The following is a 21,590-nucleotide window of genomic DNA, read 5'->3' on the forward strand; positions in this document are numbered from 1 at the left end:
GAGCATGCAGTCTGCAAGACAGCAAGAGCTCTAGGATTCTCTTTTCTTCAGTAACAAAGACAAACCCTTTAAGAGTGTGCGCCTAATCCACCTTTGTCTTATTAGGTGGAATTCTTAACTTATTTAGGAAAACACAGTAAAAATTCCACAATCAGCTACAAACGAACAAGTAAAAGAGATTCCATCTGTCATATCCAGATGTACAACAGGAATATATTTAATAACAAAAGAAAACAATAGATTTTAAGGGAAGAATCTGTTTGCCATACATTAATTCTTTCTTTATTTTCTTTCTTTACTTTCCCTTCTTTCTCCTTAAGGGGTTAGGGAATACATACAGTCTAGAAAAATGACACATTTATTTTCTTAAATACCGTCCTCTAGGATTTTGATAACTAGTTCACTGTTTCTGGATCGTGCAGCCTAAAGATGGCACTTAACCTTCCAGCCCTGCAAAATCTGCAGGCAAGGCACAAATGTAAGTAGGTGAGTACTTCAACCCAAGTCTTGGATAAAGCACCACTGTGCTGTGCAAGCTTCAGGTGAGAAGACCAGAACCTTACATGATTCATCTCACTGTTTGGTCATGTTTGTTGTATTGACACAGTGAAATATTATTACTCTGTAGTGCCTTCGAGCTTTCTGTTATGGAAGAAAACAGGTTTTATAGGGGAATGTTGCCTTGAAACCCATGTTTATGATTAATAGACACCATATTTTGGAGGAGCTAAACAATTTGAGAGGAGTATTGTCAAACACTGGAAGAGATGCAACTTTATATAAATTGGGTTATACTTCTGCCCACTGTTTCAGTGTTTATCTTCCATAAAAATCTACTCTTCTGCTATGTAAGATTTATTATTATGTATCAACTGTTCAGAACTCATTGAATCAGGGTGCTTTTATTACAGACAAAGGGATGATTTCTTTATTCTGCACATAAACAAGCACTGTGATCAGCAAAGCACTGCATTCTCTACCATCTTTTTCTCTAGCAGGATTTCTGCAGAGCCTTTTCTTTAAAAATGCAACCAAAACTACTAGAATCAAACGGGCATCTTGCTAACCAAATGGAAAGCTTTACATGCATAAAAACTGGATTTTAGCGCTGCTAAAGAAGCTTGATGGAAAAATATAAGATCTGCACAGAAATGTGCAGGTAATGTGGTAAAGCTCACTATTTACCCAGTACTGGAAAGCTTTTCTTCATAGGAAACATAGCATGCAGCAGCCCTTGCCAACTGAGTCCAGAAAAATGACTGACCACGTGGCTCCACAATCTAATCCACATTATATTGCTGAATCAACAGAGCAGCAGCAGAACTGAGACTCTTACGTGGCACCAATAACACTGTAGTGAGTTCATCAGTAGTTTGCCTTTTGGGTGGCACACACTTGCCTCGAATTCCTGTGAAAGATTCATAGAAGTAATATGACCTGAAGCAGAGGATCATAAAATAGTGTTTGACAGCCAGCATTTAATTTGTCATTTTTTTCTAAGCCTTCTGGAAGAAGAATTACACTAGGAAATTGTAGTCATTAGCAGAGAAGTCATACCTAATAGACATTTGGACTTTTCTGCTCTGTAATTGCCATTCTAGACAGTAAAGGTGCTCCATACTTCATCAATTTTGTATTGTTACCAAGAGGAAATCACTGTTAATGAGTAAAAAGGAGAAAGAAGATAAAAATGGGAGGAAAATCAAGGGTTTTTCTGTTTGCTACCTTAACTTCATGAGTCTGGCAAGGAGCAGTCATTCCAGGAATAAAGTGTGAATCTCATCCATGTTAGAGAAAATCCAATAGTGACAGCATTTACCCTAATCTTGGTCTTGACTGATGCAATCAAGAAATTAGCACCTAAAAAATTGGCACCAAGAATACCTTTTAAAGAATTAAAAGTCTACCTACCCAGTATCTTTGTAACTTTGTAACTATTTGTAACCAAATACTAACTCCATGCTACCAGAACCCATCTGAAACACAGAAAATATTCCAGATTGCTATGTTCTCTTTGAATAAATGTTGTGGGATTTCATTCTTACTGAAAATTGATGCACGTGTTACTTAGAAATTAATCTAATGGCAATGCTGCCAAAGGCTCTGTCCTACAGTGGATGGTTTCTTGCTGATCAGCATCATTTAACATGAGGCTCAAACAAATACCAGCAGCCAGTCCACAGTGGTTCAAGCAAAACTTTCCAATATGTTCCCATTTCCCCAGGCAATCACAAACTCAATGACAAGAAGTGTTTCTACCTGTGCAGCACTTCAAATCCCCATAAAACCAGGAGTGGGGGTTGGAATTAGATAATCTTTAAGGTGCCTTTTAACCCAAATCATTCTGTGATGGTTCTATAATGTGTTTAGTAAAGAGTGCATTTACCATATTTATGTTTTGGGTTTTTTTTCTTTCTGACACCATGAGACTAACCATTCAGGATCCTTATGAAAATTCTACAGAGAAATCATCTTCACAACAACAATCAGGAATATATCGCTGTCCCATCAAACTGGTGGTAAAAATCTTTTCATTTTGTGTAAAGGGTTTTATCCTTAGAATATTTGTCGCTCATGTCATGTCACAGACCAGAAAGGTTTTTGTTTCCATAAGTCATTTTTTTATAGACAATAACTCGTTTTTTTTGTAAAGTCAGGATGTCAAATGTTCACCACCAATCTGTTGTCAAATGTTCTAAACAGTGCATCACAAAATAACAGCCTTAACCCAGGGTTATATAATCACTCTGTAAATTATAGCCTCCTGCTGAAAAAAAAGGACTTCATAGCACAAAGAGAACATTTACTGAATTCCTTTCAGCAATTTCAAAACTATATTTGTCCTGCCATTCCAAATGATCACACCTAAATAAAATTCATTATTTTATGCGTACAAACTAAGACTACCACTCTAGATAGATATACAGCAATGCTTTCCAAAGGGACTAATGCTGAAGTAAAGTAAAACAATGCCAAAATCTTCTTAATATGTCAAGGAAAACAAAATAAAGCAATAAAATTAGCACCAACTCTCTTTCCTAGAATGCTTCCCCTCATAAATAAGGAAAAATATCTTTATTTCATGTTTATTCACCCTTTTTTTTTCAGTCTATGCATAAGGTAGAGCCATTTAGTTATTTCTCCTGAAGAGAACAGGAAGGCTACCAGTAGTGATTATTTTTTCTTGGATTTTCTTAAGAAATGCTCCTGAACATCTTCAAAAATCTTTCTCTAATATTAATTTTCCCACTTGCTCTTTCATTAAAAGCAATCTTTTGACAAGGTTAGCATCCTATCAAGATTTTAAGCCAATGTCTGCTACCTAGTACAACATGAAGTTTTGTAATTTCACTTTTTTTATTTACTTGAAGTTTAATATGATTAAGTTTACTATTCTGCCTCCAAATCTCAGGCAAAAAGATTGTCTGTAGATATCTACACAAGCCTTTGAAGATGTCATTTTTGCCTCTGGCTTGGAGTCTTAATACCTCCTTAAACCTTTAATCCCTGGGTGTAAGTGTCCCTTTAGGACACAGGAATAGTATTTGGGTTTTATCTTCCTCCTTTACAGAGTAGGTTTCTGTGAACTGACCACTGCTCAGATACTGGAGGTCTGTAAAAGGCACACAGTCAAAAAAGAACAATATGTAAAATAAATACCACACCTTCTCAACTCTAATCACTTGTTAAATAAGATGTCCCAGAAAGACTAGCATTTATTCTTCAGTTCAGTGTCAAAAAACCCCTCAGATAAAAAAAAAAAACAAACAGAAACACCCAGAAGTTTCTATGCTTTTCAAAGTCAAAAGGTTAAGCTTAAGACTCCAAATCAAAAAAATTCATTTGTACTTAAATATGGACACCTAGTATTGCTCCTGATGAACATGTGCCACTGAGACTTTTGCCCCTAGCAGAAATAGTGAAAGGATTGGAGAGAAAAAAAAAATAGAAAAAAAATATCTTTACACATAGCAAAGATTTGCAGCAGGGTATTCTATTCAGTGCCACATATGGCACATGCATTTTCACTGCTGGGTATGTTTTATTTACAGCTATGATTTCTTTTGCTGTCTCTCTCCCTTTTGAGTTCTTTCATTTTCTTGTGAGCTCTATTCTTAGCCAAGAAGATTTTTCTAACAGAGCAGTGAGGGCAGTGGAAGGGAATCACCCAAAGTTGACAGCGCATTCAGGATTGCTTAAGATTCTGGAACAAAAGTAGGTACATCTGATGGCCTTCCTGTCTTCTTCTTCTAGTTAATTAAACCAGCTTGTTGTGCTCTTGAATATGAGAAACCTCAAGACAAAATGGTGAGGTAATGATGCAATATTAAAGTTGTGAACTTTCTGTCAGAGTGAGTTTTCTGTAATCATTCAAGCATTGGGAGAATTTACCTCATCCTTGAGTCTGTTTGTTTCTTGTTCATTTTTCTTCAAGAAAACTACTTCAGTTCCTGCTGTGCTCTGTCACTGGATTAATAAAATGTATAAATGCAAAGAAGTATTTTTCTCTTTGGGGGCAGGGGGAGACCCTCTATAGAAAGAAAAATATGGCAGGTCCTTTATATCTAATCAAGCACAAGTTATAACTAAGCCTGTCCAAAATCCTGAGATTTCATTGTCTGAATTGACATCCCACAAACAAAAAAAAAACCTCCCCAAAACCCAGAAGTATTTTCAGACTTGTTTAGATTTTTACAAGTTTAACTCATCCATATATAGAATGAAGTCAGATTTAATAATGAAAATAGTTACAAAGACTAAAAGTTAATAAGTATGGTTTGTTTCATGCTTTTTAAAATTAAACTCAATTTGATCTTGATATAGATCAAATTAAGATTTTTGGCCACTAAAATTTGCATTTATACTACATGAGCTGCACATGACAAAATTATTCCTTTCTCCTGTAGATCAATGTCAGGACTGCTGAGCCATTCTCTCCCTTCTTCAAGGCCTTTTGCTGAAAACTCTTCAAACATTTTGCAAAAATTAGTGTTCTGAATTTTGGTCAGATACCAGACTCATGACTTACCCTCTGCCTACATACAGCTTTTAAAAGAGGTAACTTTAAAAATGTGAGATTTTCATCGCATTTCATTAAAACCAAGATAAAATCACATGTTGAAGAGGGAAAAACATCAAGACTGAACAGGTGACTGCATTTGCACAAGTTTTTGACTTTTGACTGTCTATTACTGGTCCTCACCTACTGTCATTTGAATTTTAATGAAGCATGACTGCTACACTTAAATATATACCTTCATAAAATGAAAAGGACTACACTAAAAAGTAACAAGGACAAGTGGTGTTTCCTATGATGAAAGGTATTCTATGTAGTTTTTGTGTCATTAGAAGAAACCCATTTCAATACATAATTTTATTTTTTTTTCCTAACCTGCTTTTACTGTGCAGAACCACATTAAAGCCCATTGAGATTTATGAAAACATATGGAAAGGCCATCTGGATTTAAACAACGTGGTTAATCCAGAACTTGGTTCTCACATGAGGAAAAGTAAAAAAAGTTGACTGATATGTCAGTCTTCTATTGCATAGTTTGGCTTTGCTTTTTTAAATTAATATGCTGAATGCAGTGCTTCAGAAGGTAGAGTAATCAGGGGACTGGAACTGTAGTGTGAAATACATTATGATTTACAAGGCACTGTTAGGGAAGAAAGAATGATTCATGCTTTCAAAGACTGCCTGCTGCATCCACAGAACCATAGCTGCAAAGTACTCACCTCTGTGAAAAATTCTCCATTCTCTGTTATATCAGCAACAATTACTGGCCTTACAGCAGCACCTACAGGAGCCAGTCAAGACTGGAGACCCATTAGGCCAAATGGTTTTTAGGTATGCAATACCTAGTGAAACAGAATAAATAGGCTGGACAGACAGAATGGGAAAAAAATACAGAAGACTGAGTTCAGTTCCTCAAGGATAAGTCAGCCAAAGAGCCAAAGCTAGAACCCATCTGTCCTGACTGCCATCCACTGGCTCATTAGATCATGTATCACTAGATCATGTAGGCTCTACTGGGCACTTTTTATACTGTTAGGTCACCTAGTCACATAAATAGCTTAATCCATATTTATACTCATATTTATACAAAAAAAACCCACTTTTTTTTTTGCAAATATGCTTATATCCATTTGTGGTCAGAGAGCTTCAGAACAGCACATAATTGCATGTAGGAATATAATTTCTAAAAGATAGATGTAATTTGCTTTCAGATGTATTTTCCAGTTTGAAAAGAATCCTAGTATTTTCCAAATGGGAACTGAACAACTTATTGAATTTAAACTATCACTGAATTCATTAAAAGGAATTAAAAAAATTAGAAGTTTATTTTATATTACTGGAATGTCTCAGGTACTTGAAATGACATGTAGTTGTCACTGTAAAAAAAGCCAAAACAATATGAATACCAATAAAACACAAACCCCCACCTGTTTTTTCCTGAGCTGCTGCTGCTGCCAACCGCTATGCACAGACATGTGCAACTTTGTCAATTTTCAAAGGCGGGTCTTTGTTTTTATATAAGAAATTATTCCATCTCACACATTCCCAAATTATGTATCACTTCAAAAGCTGCTGGGCTAACAGAATTTCACTTCTGTTTTTAAGTTTCTCCCTGCCCAAATTACTTAGATTGCCCTAGAAGCTAAATCAATTTCTTGCCATTTCTATGATACTGTCCATCAACATTTGCCCTGTGGAAAAGGTCTGTCAAGGAGTTCTGAAATTGACTCCGGAAAAGCACAAAGTTAAATCCCGTGTTTACATGATACACTTCTGTGAAAGGCAGTAAGACTGTGCTTGGCTTGCCTTACAATAGCCTCTGAGCAAGTTGAGTCAGCATTCAGGCTGCTGAAAACAAAAGAGAAGGTGTGTGAAAGAAACCTTAGAAAGATCATTATTCTCTCATTGTGTGCTACTTTCACACAAACAAAACCCCACATCAGGACCACCTTTGGAGACAGTAAGCAGACTTCTGTGACTTATGTAGCAGAGTAGTAGATAGAAGACTTCTATTGGTCAGGGATGAAAATTGTGACACTGATTATGCAAATTATTATGGTTATATTTATTGTTAATACAGTATCTAAATATTGACAGTGCAGTATATCACATAAGCAGGTTGTCCTAAACCAGGACACAGGTCTAAAAGACTCTAATACAAGCAGGTTTAGTTAGAAACCTACAAGTCTTTGGCTTTAGAGAATCAACAATTTCAAGTCAATGAAGCACCTGTGGAGCTACTTTAGGAGCTTATCTCCATATGTGACTGCATCTTAGCCATTTTACTCATCTCTCAAAAAGTAAATGTTGCCCATCCTTGGGCTGGACTTACCTTCCAGCTATCCCTGCCACAGCAGAGGGGTCCACCTGGAGGCTGTCTGCGATCTTGGGAGACCTGTTACCCCAGCTGGCCCAGTCTCCAACAGCATTTTATGACCCTTTTGTAGGCCAATGTGTGCCAAAGTCAATTGTAATCATCATAGTGCCCCCATCTCTGGAATGCATTAATTATGCAATTCATCCCTGGAGAGCTTCTCCTGGTTATCTTATCCTAGGACAGCTCCCTCCTGGAGTACTTATTTTAGAGAAAATCATATTGCCCATCAGAGACAATGCCAAAGGGGGAGGGAGTGAGGGAGGAGGCACATGAACACCTGACTATCTTTCATCACCCTTACAACTTAAAAGTATTAAAACTTCTGGGTTAAACACGATGCTATGAACTGTTATCATAAACCTCTACTCCACAGCACAGCAAACTTTGGATGTCAAAGAGAAAAATGTCTTATTTAACGAGGAGCTGTTGCACTCAGCTTATTTGACTGATTGTACCTTCTTGCTTATATGCCAAGGCAGCTTTAAAAGCGGAGCAACTGCCACATTCAACTTTCAAAACAAGGACATTTGCATTTTGGGAACAAGCAATTAGTTCATATTCACCTCATAATTGAGTGTCTTCTGTATGAAAATGGACAACATCACTGACAAAAAGTAATTTATAAAGGAATATAATCATTAGACATTAAAGAGGGTTTTGTTTTTTTTGTTTTGCTTTTAAGAACTGACATGGTTTAGATCTTATTCTAAGTAGAAATTACAAGGGAAAAATTGAAACATAAAACATCTCATCTTTGAAAATGGAATCTCAACAAATGGTGAAGGCAAACTTTACTTACTTTCCAGACTTACAAGGCAATTTTACACTGCAATTTTTCTTTTGCACTGTGATACCCCTTTTTTTTTGCTATGGGCTTAAACAATAAAGATTTGCCTGATTCTACAATAACAAATTCAGTATGCCATTTTCAAATGCAAATTTTATTTTTTTATTTTACTTTTTAAACTGTCACATTCAAATACTTCTTCTAATGATAGCATCTATACTAGGATTAAATCAAAACAATAGTCTCTGTTGCAATTCTATGGAACACTTACATAATAAAGTCAATTCTAGGTGAAGTGGAGAAAAGTATCTTATTGTATTCTTTTTTCATAGTGTGTACAGAGGGCAAGAGAAACCTGCATCTTGACAGTGGCTTCCACTCAAATAAGTCTCTCCTCACAATGAATGTGTTATTCAAACAGGTACCACATGAGCTCAGTAGAACAAGAACACATGGCATAAGTACCTTTGATTTCCTAAGAAATGTTATCCCAGTGCTCACCCACATCTACATACACATGTAAGTACAATGCCTTAATAGGTTCCAAGAATAAGCCTGTAATTTTACTGCTCTGTTTAATGACTAAATTAATGAAGTTATAGGGAAATACTCCATTAGTGGATGGAATAGATGAAGAGAGTAGAGATTCAGAAACATGCCTGTCTAAATGCATAGGAGGTATTTGTTCCCTGACTGACTCTGACAACAGAGATGGTTTGCAGTCAAAAAGATTGCACTTAAATCCCAGTCTCCAAAATACTGGCATTATTCCATTATTCTTTAAAATATAAGACTAGGACTGAGATCTGTGGAGAGTCTTCTGTTAAGTACACAAAGGCACTAAGCCTACTATAGTCTCTTCATGTGAGAGACAGTATCTCCAGCTAAAAAATACTCAAATAATAAAAAGTAGAGAGAACTCCATCTATGTGTCAGGCAGGTGTATGTTTTGGTCTACACTTTATCCAAGTGCAGTTCAAAAATAGGGAGTAATGAAACAGGTGTTCAATTAATAAGTCTCTTCAGTATGTTTCTCCATTTTCAAATGTGTATAATATAATTTCTTTTGACCCCATGTCAGATGAGTGGGATTCTTCCCAGGCAGTTACTCCATGCAGTTGGTGCAATGAACAATGTCCCATGAGATTAAATGCAAGCTGCACTTTTCCACTTGTGACTGATTCCCTCAATTTTTCTTTTCTGACAGTCTTGATTTTTCAGACCTTTCACAAAGTTCCATGCTCTTCATTGCTCTCTGAGACACATCCCAATCTCCAGAGAGCCAAAAAAAGCAAAATGCTAAAGAGGAAGAAACCCTCATGTCCTGTGGTGAATCTGCAAGCTGAATGGAAGATAACCAACAAACAAAACAAGATACCAGAGCTAAGATGAAGACATCTATCTTGTCTATACTGTCTGGCAGACAACTACTCCAGTCTATAAATTTTGCTACCAGGATGAGCTCAATTTGAGCCTTCCCTGAACTGCAGACAGATTACACACCAAGTAACTCTCTTACTTGGAACAGATCCTTCATAAGTGACTGACAGCATGTTGAATTAATAATAATGAAACATTACTTATCCAGGTAGCTACTCAATATTAATTAGTATAAACTTTGTATAGATAAATCTATTAGACATAAACAGTTTTCCAAGTCTGAGAGTAACATCAGACCTAGACATACCTGAGCTCCATAAGGAATTTAGAAAGCAAGGGAGTGCACTCTGAGACTAAGGACTCAGTGGTAATGTCTTCCTCATCCTTTTGAATCTGTGATGATAAAATAAAAGGTAGTTTCATTACAGTTTTCTAAATACCTATCTTTATATCTACAAGAAGGGAAAACCAAAAGAAAATTCTTTTCTGGATATCTTTTTGATGCTATGTGAAATTAGTTCTGTGTATATATAAACATATTTCCAATTAGAAGAATCATTGATTAGAAAACAGTTTTAAAATCCTAATCATAGGAAAAAAAGATGAAGCAGTGATTTAAATTTTGAAAATATATACAGTTTTGAAGTGCAGATGTATTTTTCCTCTTCACCTTGAGCTGATTAAGAACTCCTGAGAATGCAAGTACTAGAACTGAGACAGATAATGAGTAATGTGTTATAACTTAAGGCAGCGTAGAAGGCATAGATTTACTGTGTGTCAATATCTTTACTCAGGTCAAAATTATTCCTAATTTGTAAAATTGCACAGCTTGAGAAAACACAGAGTTTATAGAAAGGTAAAATTAATCTTGGGATAATTTTGTGGGTGTTCCTACCTCCTCTATTGGGCAGTCTGAGTACAAAATCAAGTTACTAAATCAGTACCCAAAGTTTATGAAGCTTTTCAAACTGTGCTTAATTGCCTTGCAGCAGGAAGGCTTTGTTTCTAGTGTCACCCACAGCAGAAGTACTATAGTGCCTTCTGAAAGCCACAAGTTGCACAGAAGGCTGGATATTAAAAAAGTTATCCTTTGCATTTGAGAACAGATCCTCTCCACAGCCAGTGAATCGCTGGAGTTAACTGGCTGTGAAATGGGAAGTTGCAAGAGGGATAAGGGAGTTGGAATTGTTTAATCAGCATTTTTCTAACTCAGACATGGAGATCCTGTCACTTCTATTTCAACTGTATGATATCCATGGATGATGGCACTGTTGCCCCTGGGCCTCATATCACAATACACTCAGAGCTGTTAGCACTGTCCTCCAACTTTTAAAATTGTTGTAAGTTTTAAAAAAGGACAAGGGCATATTGGCTTAACAAGAAGAGATGGGGAATACACATTTTAACTGCATGCACTGTAAGCAGTAGTCCAAGTAAGGACTAGTCAGCACTTGACTGTTGGCGTTGGTGCTCACTCCTCACATGGAGCACCAATTTGTTGTCATCAGTGCTTGGCACCACTGTACAGTGGACACAAACTCACTGACACCATCAGTACCAGATTGTTATCCTACAATGAGATCCTCATACTTTTTCCCTGATTGACAGAGGGATCAAATGACTGACACCAAAGATGGCAGCAAACATCAGCAATTTATTAAAGCCTTCACACTTTCTGTGTTGTAATCCCACAAGAAGCACCACACAGCACAAACTCCTTTCCCCCCACATCACAACCCACTCCCTCCAACAACCCCATCTAACTCTTTATACATTTTCTCTCACATGCATAAGACCTGCGTGCCCCTTTACTCTTTTGTGATTGGTCAGTACACATCAGGGTTCCACGCTTCTCCTTCAGTGCTGGTCACCTGTTTTACACAGCTGAACCCCATTAAGGCTGAGGCTCAGCTGCAGCCCCATTCCTAATCTTCCACAATCTGTTCTCCTACATCTGACCAATGAGAATTATATCCTTACTACCTCATGTATCTGCAACAGAGAGACCCCAGTAAACTAAAATTTGCCTAGAAAACAAATTCCTCCATGGTGCAAAGACTGTGCACTTGACTGTGGTCCCAAGAGACTTCACAAAACTGCAACTCCAAACCAGGTAGAAGCAGATCTGCATAATAAAGGTGTCACCAGACCTATCAATCACATCACACTTCCCAGGTATGATCAGCTATGAAAAGAAGCACCCACAATTCTGATTTTTGGGGTCTGAAAAAAGCAAATGAGATTTCAGCTAATGAGACATGTGTTAAGGGCATTATCCAACCACTACCCCAGCCTAAGTGCAATTGAAGAGAAAGGAGTTGTACATTTCAAATATGAAATACCTTTAAAAAATAAAGGTAAACAGCTCCATTTGTGATGTATTTCCCACTTTATATTCAATTTGCAAGGATTTCAAAGATTAAAAACCAAGATAGACAGCTGCCTACTGTCCTTTTGGGCATGCAGCAACAGAAGGATTTGCTTATGCAATTAATGATAGAAGGAGTTGGAGAAGTAGATGGAGGAACCTCCAGTTGCATGGAAGTAGTAATTTAGAGAAGCAAGACAATTGAGAAATCAAGACAATCTATTCCCCTTAAATCTGAGTAAAGATTCTTTATTTAAGAGGAATTTACGTGATTCAAAATGTTCCAGTTAAACAGTCATATCTCCTAAACTAAATGGATATAAACATTATCCTGTTATTTATAACTGCTTGTCTTTCTAACTCCATTCTATGGAAGCATTTCTCCTGACCTTTAGCCATTGTCTTAACACCTCTCATAGGAACTGGCAGGGCAATTTTTTAGTTGGTACTGTATAAGATAGACAAAGCAGTAGCCTGAAGCACTTTCTGACCTTTAACTGCCATATTAATATCTATAATTGGAATTGAAAGACCATTTAGGCTGAATATCACCCCAACAAAGAAACTTGAACAATTATGGTTATATCATTAAAGCCATGGACCATATAATCCTCTAGAGGAATGGGGCAAGAGAAAGGGTTCTGAGGATTAGCCCCATTAAGGAGTTTTTCCCAACCTTATTTTGGCAGCTCTAACAAACTGTTAGTTCCTGTTGTTTGAATTAAATGTCTGGTACAAGTGATTTCTAAGTTCATGCTTCAGAGTGCCAATAGTCACTGTCTGCAACAAATTAAATTATTCAGAATCATGAACCATTGAACCCTATTTTCAAAGCTGTAACACCAAGGTCGCTTACAGTAGCAATTGTCACGTTGCACTACATTTTGTTTCAAGAAGTTTCATCTGAGATATGCAGTATAAACTACCTCCTACTCTCTAAGAGCATGGAAGAATGTAGGGAATTTTTTTTTTCAAAAACTTTTTGAGCTGCCAAAGGTTTGTCTGAGTCCTGTCCAACTTCAAATACAGGCTATGAATACAGCAACTTTACCTATAATACAGCACCATAGCAACACTGGTGGCATAAGTTTTGCTGCCTCAAAAGCACAGGTTTTATCTGTGACAGGTGGAAGTGTCTGATCACTCAGAAGAGATAAAGATGATTGCTATCTATCAGTGATTGAACTCTATACTTGCCCCACTGTGTCTCCTGCACTTAACCATTTCCTTTATTTGTGCACATGAATGAGAGAATAATGCTTCTTTTTAAAATATAGTTTGTTCTGCACTGTCCATAGCTTTTAGCTTTTATTTTGGTTCTCTAGGTGCACTGTGTTTCAGGCCCATCAGCTAGATGGGATGGAGTTTTAACAAAGAGTCCCATGCTGAAACAAGTCCAAGAAACACTCTGAGAAAGGTTAAGGCACCTGATGGTGAGTTCCATGCCTTGGCTCTCTGAGGAGTCACATGCTGATTGAGCAAGTGGATGTGCAAGCAGAGCTCTTATGGTAACAGATTTGTGCCTCCATCTTTTCCATATGTTTTTGGAAAGTGGCCAGTGCATAGCACGATTTGTGACTTGTGAGGCCTTAATAGCTTACACAGCTTCAGGCTCTTGCTATTATGAAGACTTAGTACTTCTAAAGAGGTCTTCAATACTGCTCCCTTCAAGGCTACCTGCAGCAGCATGCTTCCCTTCTTCTGCTCATACACTGCCATCAGCCCTGGAGGAGTGGGAATCCTATTAGGGTATGGGGGGGTTAAAATTTTGTCTCTGAACTTCTTCTTCCAGCATGTTGTCACTCTGCAGATTTGACAGGAATATCAGGAAGAGATTAACATGCAGGAACAGAGCTGACCCCATTTACAACTACAGCTGCCTCAGATCACATCATGTGATGTTCCCTCCAGGACTGCTGACATTTTTTAAGCTCCCTGGGATGTAAGAAGGGTATGATTGTGTTCGAATAAAACAGGTCACCGGAGACCACACAGAATCATCAAATATATCCACTACTCTGTGTTCTGGCAAGTCATCAAACAGATATGGATATGCACTTGTTCTGCCCAAAGGTTATTTCCTTGGTCTTCAATCTTGGGTCAAGGCAGCTCTGTTGTCTAAAGATTAGGCCCCAGAAAAAGGGGAGGAAAAAAACAAGCAAGAAAACAGGTAGGGACTCAGAAGGAGTAAAGGCAGGAAAGGCAGGAACCAAAGCAGGTGTGGGACTCAGGACAGGAGTCAGAGTAGAAATGACGGGAGGGGAGGGGAGGGGAGGGGAGGGGAGGGGAGGGGAGGGGAGGGGAGGGGAGGGGAGGGGAGGGGAGGGGAGGAGAGGAGAGGAGAGGAGAGGAGAGGAGAGGAGAGGAGAGGAGAGGAGAGGAGAGGAGAGGAGAGGAGAGGAGAGGAGAGGAGAGGAGAGGAGAGGAGAGGAGAGGAGAGGAGAGGAGAGGAGAGGAGAGGAGAGGAGAGGAGAGGAGAGGAGAGGAGAGGAGAGGAGAGGAGAGGAGAGGAGAGGAGAGGAAAGGAAAGGAAAGGAAAGGAAAGGAAAGGAAAGGAAAGGAAAGGAAAGGAAAGGAAAGGAAAGGAAAGGAAAGGAAAGGAAAGGAAAGGAAAGGAAAGGAAAGGAAAGGAAAGGAAAGGAAAGGAAAGGTTTTGCATGCACAATATAACGAGACTTACACTGATCTCAAATAGATTGGAGGAGGTTCTGTGTCTAGCTATCACATGTAGGTGCTGGTTTCATAATAGATTCATCTTTAGAAGTACTGTAATTTTCAGGAGCAAAAAAGGAATTAGGTGTGTTGTACAATAACCTAAATTCCAGCTTTTAATGGCAGAGTGATTAATTTAACCAGAGGAGGCATTACAAGTTGCCACTCTTATTTCAATGTGTGCATCAAGTAGCAAGTAAAGTCCAAGATTACCTCTGTTTTAAGGTTGAATAGGCACTAAAGTTCAAACTAATGCTGAAACTGCTGACAGCCCTATTTTAGTAGTGCAGAACCACCTCACTTACATGGGTTTGAACTCCATTCTGAGAGCTGGTTGAAGTGAGAGAGTGGAACATGTCAGACGAGACCAGGAATAATGAGATCTTTCCAGAGTATATGGATTGTTTCCATGCCTGAAGTTAGTTGCAGAGTCACACCCATGCTTGAAATTTTGGTCATAGGAAATAATTTTGCACTCATCTAGGCTAAACACTTCTCATTAAGTCTGTCTTTTTGTGAATGAGACTAGTAGGATAGAAGTGAGAGGTCTCATTCTGAACAGTAATTCAAAAAGAGAACTTGTACAGTGATCAGCAAAGACTGATTCAGCTCCTAAATCTATAACAAACTTAAGCCCACAGCTAGACGCTTGCCCTAGAATATGTTTCAGCAGTTTTGATATTTGCATTGGCACAAGTAAAAATTTGGATTTTCACTTCCACAAGTGTTTATGAAATGGGAATTTTATTTCTACCACCCCACATACTAGGAATTACACTTACAGTGAATGCATCACTTTAAAAAAAAGTATACCCATGTAAAACCAAAATTTTCATGATAGAAGGAAATGTCCCCTGACACAAGTTCGAGACTTGGTCTTGCTTAAAATAGCAATCTTGATATTTTAATCTTGATATTAAAATAGGGACCTATTTTAAAAGCCCCTGCATGATCAATATACATAATTACTATAGATATGCTTTTGATAGTAATCAGAACAATTTACAGCCAATCTAGCATTTTTCCTATATTTCCAGTTCCCATAATTTGGACTGAGAAATGAATCAATGGTAAGTTGGAGTATGAAAATATATGCTGATTTTACCATTTACTTTCCTTTTTTTTTTTATTGTTTCATTTCCTTCCTAAACTCAATAGATTTATATCAGAGATTAAATTGGGCCACCGTATACTTCAGAAATCACTTTGATGAATGAAGAAGACATTGAATGTGTTGAATTGTTTTATTTTCCCAAATACCTTGGTGTAACTTTTTTTCAAGGTGTAAAAATTTATCCCTAAAGCAAAATACACTTAATGTTGACAGCGCTATTTTTTTTTTATTTTTTTTTTTCATTTCTTATTTAAATCTCCTGAATGTATGGTAAAAAAAGTTCCCAAGCTCAAAACCACACTAAATATTGTTCTCATGATATTAAATATTGGTGGGGTGGTATCACATTAAACACCAATAAGTAATAGATCAGAGAGAATAAAAATATTTTCCAGCCCCCTCAAGCTTTTAACCTTTAGGGCTTCCTTGAGGGAAAATGATTGAAATGCCAAGCTCACAATTATGCATTCTCTACTCAAAAAAAAAAAAAAAAGATGCCCAGATATTTACACACAGAAACTATGCAATACATTAAAGTTATATTAAGGTCCTCAGCTTTCTCTTCACTAATTTGCCTTCTCATAACTTCCCCAGTCATACTCAGAGACTTTCCCAGACTCAGAAATCACGCTATCTTCCCCACAGGCACATTCATCAGCAGAGTAAGCTTTCAAGCCATCAGTAATGTGGCTACCCTATAGATTCATCCTGGTAATTAAGGAGAAGACTGATAAGTAATCAACAAGTGCAGAACAACATTAGGGGTCAGCTTTCCACCCAGGGAGAGGTTAAGATGTATTCTGCCTTATGAATGATAGAGGATTTATTTTTTCCATTTTTAATGGAGAAGGTGATAGGAAGATGTAATCAAAATAAAAATGATCAGCTTCATGGGATGCTTCAAGGAGGAAAGAAGAGGGGTAGGAATGTCAGCAAATTCCAGTTGAACAAAATGTTCCAGTTACTCTATTAAATTCAGAGGAAAGGCTTTTTTTTGAGCCCCCTCTGGAGGGCTGAGGCTGCCCTTTGGATTTGGCTGCTACAGTAAGAGATCTTTATCCTATTTTACCTTAACCCACACACCAGCTATATGACAGTTCATAGCCTTTGATATGTGAATATACACATGGAAAAAGCAAGTAGAATAAAACAACATGAACCTAGACAGAATTCTTTACCATTGTATTAAAAAACTGCATTGAAGCTCTGCACTGGAAATCTTCCATTAGAAGGTAGAAAAATAGTTGGGATACATTTGGGTTTGCTGTTAAGTACCATTTTCAATTAACAGAGTAAATGAAAAATTTCCTCTTGTACTGCTTATGCCAATGAGAACTCTGTCCTTAACTATTGGTTCCTTTTTCTCTACAGCAGTTACTGGTTTGCAATTAATAATCCTCAAGGTAATATGTATCTTTATTACCCTGAGTAACTATCAAGGACTTTATTGCTGGGTACAAAGAATACAAAAACATTCAAACCACTCTACTGGGTCTTCTTGTATTTAAAGGCAGCAGGTGAAAAGTGTCTAACCTGACTCACATTTGTTCATATTTTACTTTCTTAATTAATTGCCAAGACTAAACTCTCACATTCTCTGATACTAAAAAATAATCAGATTTTAAAATACTATACACATAATAAAAAAGAGTCATATTTTAGGATTAGTTTATCACCAAGAGTGAAAAATGTAACATATTAATCTTTACCATAGAAAAGTCATTCACCCCCACACAAATGAATGTGTTGATTAATTGTAAAACAAGTATAATTTCCCTGCATGAAGGTTATACTATAAAAGAGGTTTCATCTGCATCTGAATTACTAGTGCATCACTTAGTACCTCTCTGGTGTCTGGACCATATGGCTTCAATTGACAGTGGATGAAACCAGTAATTGTCCTCTTGCATTAGTCATTGGTTACATTGTTGCTTAGGTTCTTGATGGCAGAAGGAGAAACAACCTCCCTATAATGGTCTTGATAATGCACACTAAAATTGAGCCAAAGCCACAACCTCCTCTTAGCTATTATTATAGCTGGCCTGGAGGTAGAAAAGCATACATCAACATGGCTACTAAAAACTGAACTGCAGCCCAAAGTTACTATTCACTTTTTATGAAAAATGTGATCATATTTATTCATGGAAATATCTGGGAAAATCTTATATCAGATGGACTTACACAAGGAATTCTCACTCTTTTTTAACAACAGAGACTTTTGCTTATCAATAAATGGCATATAAAGGACACTGAATTATTAACAGTCATCATAAACAAAAACGTTCAGACACAGTGAAAACTAGGAAACCATAATATCTGAAATTTAATAGTCTCTGGTTTGAAAAATTCCTTCCACCAAACACACACATTTTACAGAAAGGAAGCTGAGGTACCAATATCCTGATAGTATTATCCTAAACAATATGGAATGTACACAAATAAACTGTTCAAAATGGAAAGCATTAACAAGTGTAAAACTACAGTCCAGGTCCCCTCTATGAAAATATTCCTTCTTGTCAGTGGAAGAACCCATATATATATTTCTGTAATGGGTGTACTGGGAAGGTTCGAAAAGAGATAAGCAGAGACTGTCTAAGAAATTATAATTCTATTACTACATTACCCATCAAGATCAAAAATGTGATATATTTTGTAATCAAGTTCAAGTTCCAGTTTTCTAATCTAGTACCAATTTAATAAAATCGAAACAATGAAACATTCTATATTTACAAATTTGTAAATATGAAGTATTTTAAAATAGTTGCTTCTCTTTGCTTTGTTAAATCAAATCACTCAAGTCAGTTTAACTCAAAGCTGCTTTTTTAAATATATGAGCCTTACAGAAGCCTGAAACATTTTTCCCCTGGAGTAAGTTCCTTATGAGACTAACTTTGTTATATATGCACTTTCCTTTCCTATAAAGGAGGTGTTGCATTGCATTATGAAGAAGCAGCCTCAAAAAGAGGCCAAAAATAAATGAAGCTGAATGCATACTCTAACAGAAAATTCAATTTACTGTTAGATTGCTTAACTAAGGCAAACTGGACACATCAAGCCTACTTCCTCCAACAGTGGAAGGATAAGGAATATGAAATGGAGAGGGGTCAGAGGATTTTTTTTCTTAAACTCCCTACTTATTTCTCTTTTTCAGCTCAGTTTTCTGCATTGAGTAGTTCCAGGATTTCCTCATAGGAAGGTTGCAACCTCATCATTACCATTACTGAAATTCTTGCAGATTCTGCCCTAGCTTATATGAGGCTGGATTTGTATTGTACCTTTCTTAGTCTATTAAATTTCAGCTTGCATAGTTTCACATCACTAGGAGTTCCTCATTGCACTGACAAGCTGAATGACCCCTGCTCAAAATACTGTGCTGTCTCCTCTGACAAAAAGAGTTCTAAGTTTTGTAGATTGCTCACAGAAATAAAAATATAAATTTTCTAAAACAATAGCACTGCCCAGAGGTGATCAGGAAAACACTCTATCAAGCAAATAACAATATTGTGCAGACAGATTGTATTTGGTCCTGAAGTCTTTTATTGCTTTAAAATAATATACCAACAACTTATGTCTGTTAGTGAAGAAAAGCTCTTAAGAGATCTTAAGATAGATATTCACCAAGTGGTTCGTTGGTAAGTTGCAGGCTTTTTAATGTTGATTACTGCATTAACAAGACCAAACACTCAGGGTGCTAAGGAAATAGCTTGGTCTCCATAGATGTTTCAAATGTGCATCTCTGGCCAAGATTTTTTTTTTTTTATTTTTTACTAGCAGTAATCTATTGTCATTGATTTTACAACACTGATCTCTTCACTTGGTGTGGTGTCATAATATCTGCTGCTTTCATATATTTCACAATTCACAATAGCTGAACACCCTTTGTAATCCATTTTAGCAAAAAACACCTTTCAAGATAGGTCTGCACATTTCTTTCCATGCCATGAGTGCTTAAATGTTCAGGAGCAAGACACAAAAATACTGACTAGATCAACTGTCAGAGTAATAAGCCCCTCGTTTTCTGCCAGTCATGTATTGTGGGATATGTTCTTCCTTTTGATAATCAGATTTTAACAAGTTATAGCTGAAACTTTCCACATGTGAGTATAAGCAAAATCTCCTGCACTGTCTTCCTTGCATATTTTAACAAGATCGTCATCTTGATTTCCCTTGATTCTTCCTCTGCTTCTGCCTTCTTTTCTTTTGCTTAGTTTTCTGAATGTCTCAGGTAGGAGAAGCGCATCAAGTTCCACAGGCAAGGAGCATTTCTGTCTTCTGTCAGATGACATTTTGTAGCAGTCGATCACTGGACATCCCCCCAGAGGCCAAAAGACCCTGCCACAAGTGAAAACTAACCTGCTCTGCCCATTATAACATGCATAATGCACTCATCTGCACCAGCCTCATACAACATGACATCTGAGCATTTCACCTTTTGCTTTTTAAATGGAGCATATTCTTCCTTTCTACCTCCACAGTATTACTGGAAATCTGCAGTATTACTGGAAAAAGTTTGTTTTACATATGCTTTTAAGACAGCAATATTTCAATTTATTTTCACTATCTTTAAGCTTTGTCATCTGTTACAAGCTGTGTTCTCTCTCAAACGCATTGTCTGCTTTGTTGACAAAAATGTAGCAGTGTAACATCAATAAATAATATCTAAAACTTAGAGCTGCTTACAATTCCCAAATAATTTACTCTTTGGATATTCTCATACCCATAATTATTACCTGATGTTCTCTTCATTAACCTCTGACTGCTTTTTACTTCTCTTGACTAAAAGACAGGAGTTGGAAGCTTAGGTTATTGTCCTCAACACCATCAGCTAGGTTCTTAAATAAATTCTGAGGTATCTATTCTTTGTGCACCTATGTTTGGGCATCTGTTGTGTAGAAATGCAAAATTATTTGAATTTTGGGAGCTTTCAAAAACCTCAAACCCTGAAGTTAAGGTAAATGCATTCCTGTGTAACCCAACCCTTTTTTGCCTATTTCTATTCTACAGTAATTTTCCATCTAGTTTTGACTATGGTGTTGCTCATTCCTAGGCTGCATTGGCATTTCTTGCTACGTTTATATATTATATATAAACTGTTAGCATAAGCATATGTTATAGAAAGATGGAAAATGGCCTCTGCTGCACATTTATTTCTGAGAAAGAAAAAGCCACAGCACACAGAACATAGACCAAGTCTGATGTATGGTCAGTGATGAGTCTGTGTGGTCAGAGGTAAGAAGTTTATTCATAATATGTCAGTATTTTCCTCTCCCACTTTTAAATTAAATTATACTAGTTTATAACCTCACATTGTGCAAACATCTTTATAAACTGTTTATTTATTTTTATTGGCTTGGCTCTAGGGAACATTTTATAAAAGGAATTCTTCATTTTATAACTGTGGCAAAATTAAGCAACTTCTGAAATGATGAATTAGGGCACATTGAGTGTTTTTCTATTCTAGAAATTTCTAGACAATTAAATATTTCTAGATATAGTTAAAATATTTATAATATTTTAAAATATTTAAATACATCTAAAAAGATATAGAGAAAAATATAAATATTGAAAATATTTTAAAAATGACAGTCCAGGAACAATGACCTTTATTTTTTTTTTATTTATTTAGAAGATCATATGAAAGTTAGGAAAATTTTTCCAATTTTATGCACAGCAAAATTATCCTGATTCTATGTCCAGCTTACTAAGAAAGTAGAAGAGCAGGAGAAAACATTATTCCTACACTAACCACTATTCCCCTACCACTAACATTTCTGAATGGGAGAGATGAGAAGGAATGTTTTGTCCCTTATTGAGAGTGGCAGAAGTTTCCATATT

The sequence above is a fragment of the Poecile atricapillus genome, chromosome 2 (assembly GCF_030490865.1).
Source record: "Poecile atricapillus isolate bPoeAtr1 chromosome 2, bPoeAtr1.hap1, whole genome shotgun sequence".
Classification (NCBI taxonomy): Eukaryota; Metazoa; Chordata; class Aves; order Passeriformes; family Paridae; genus Poecile; species Poecile atricapillus.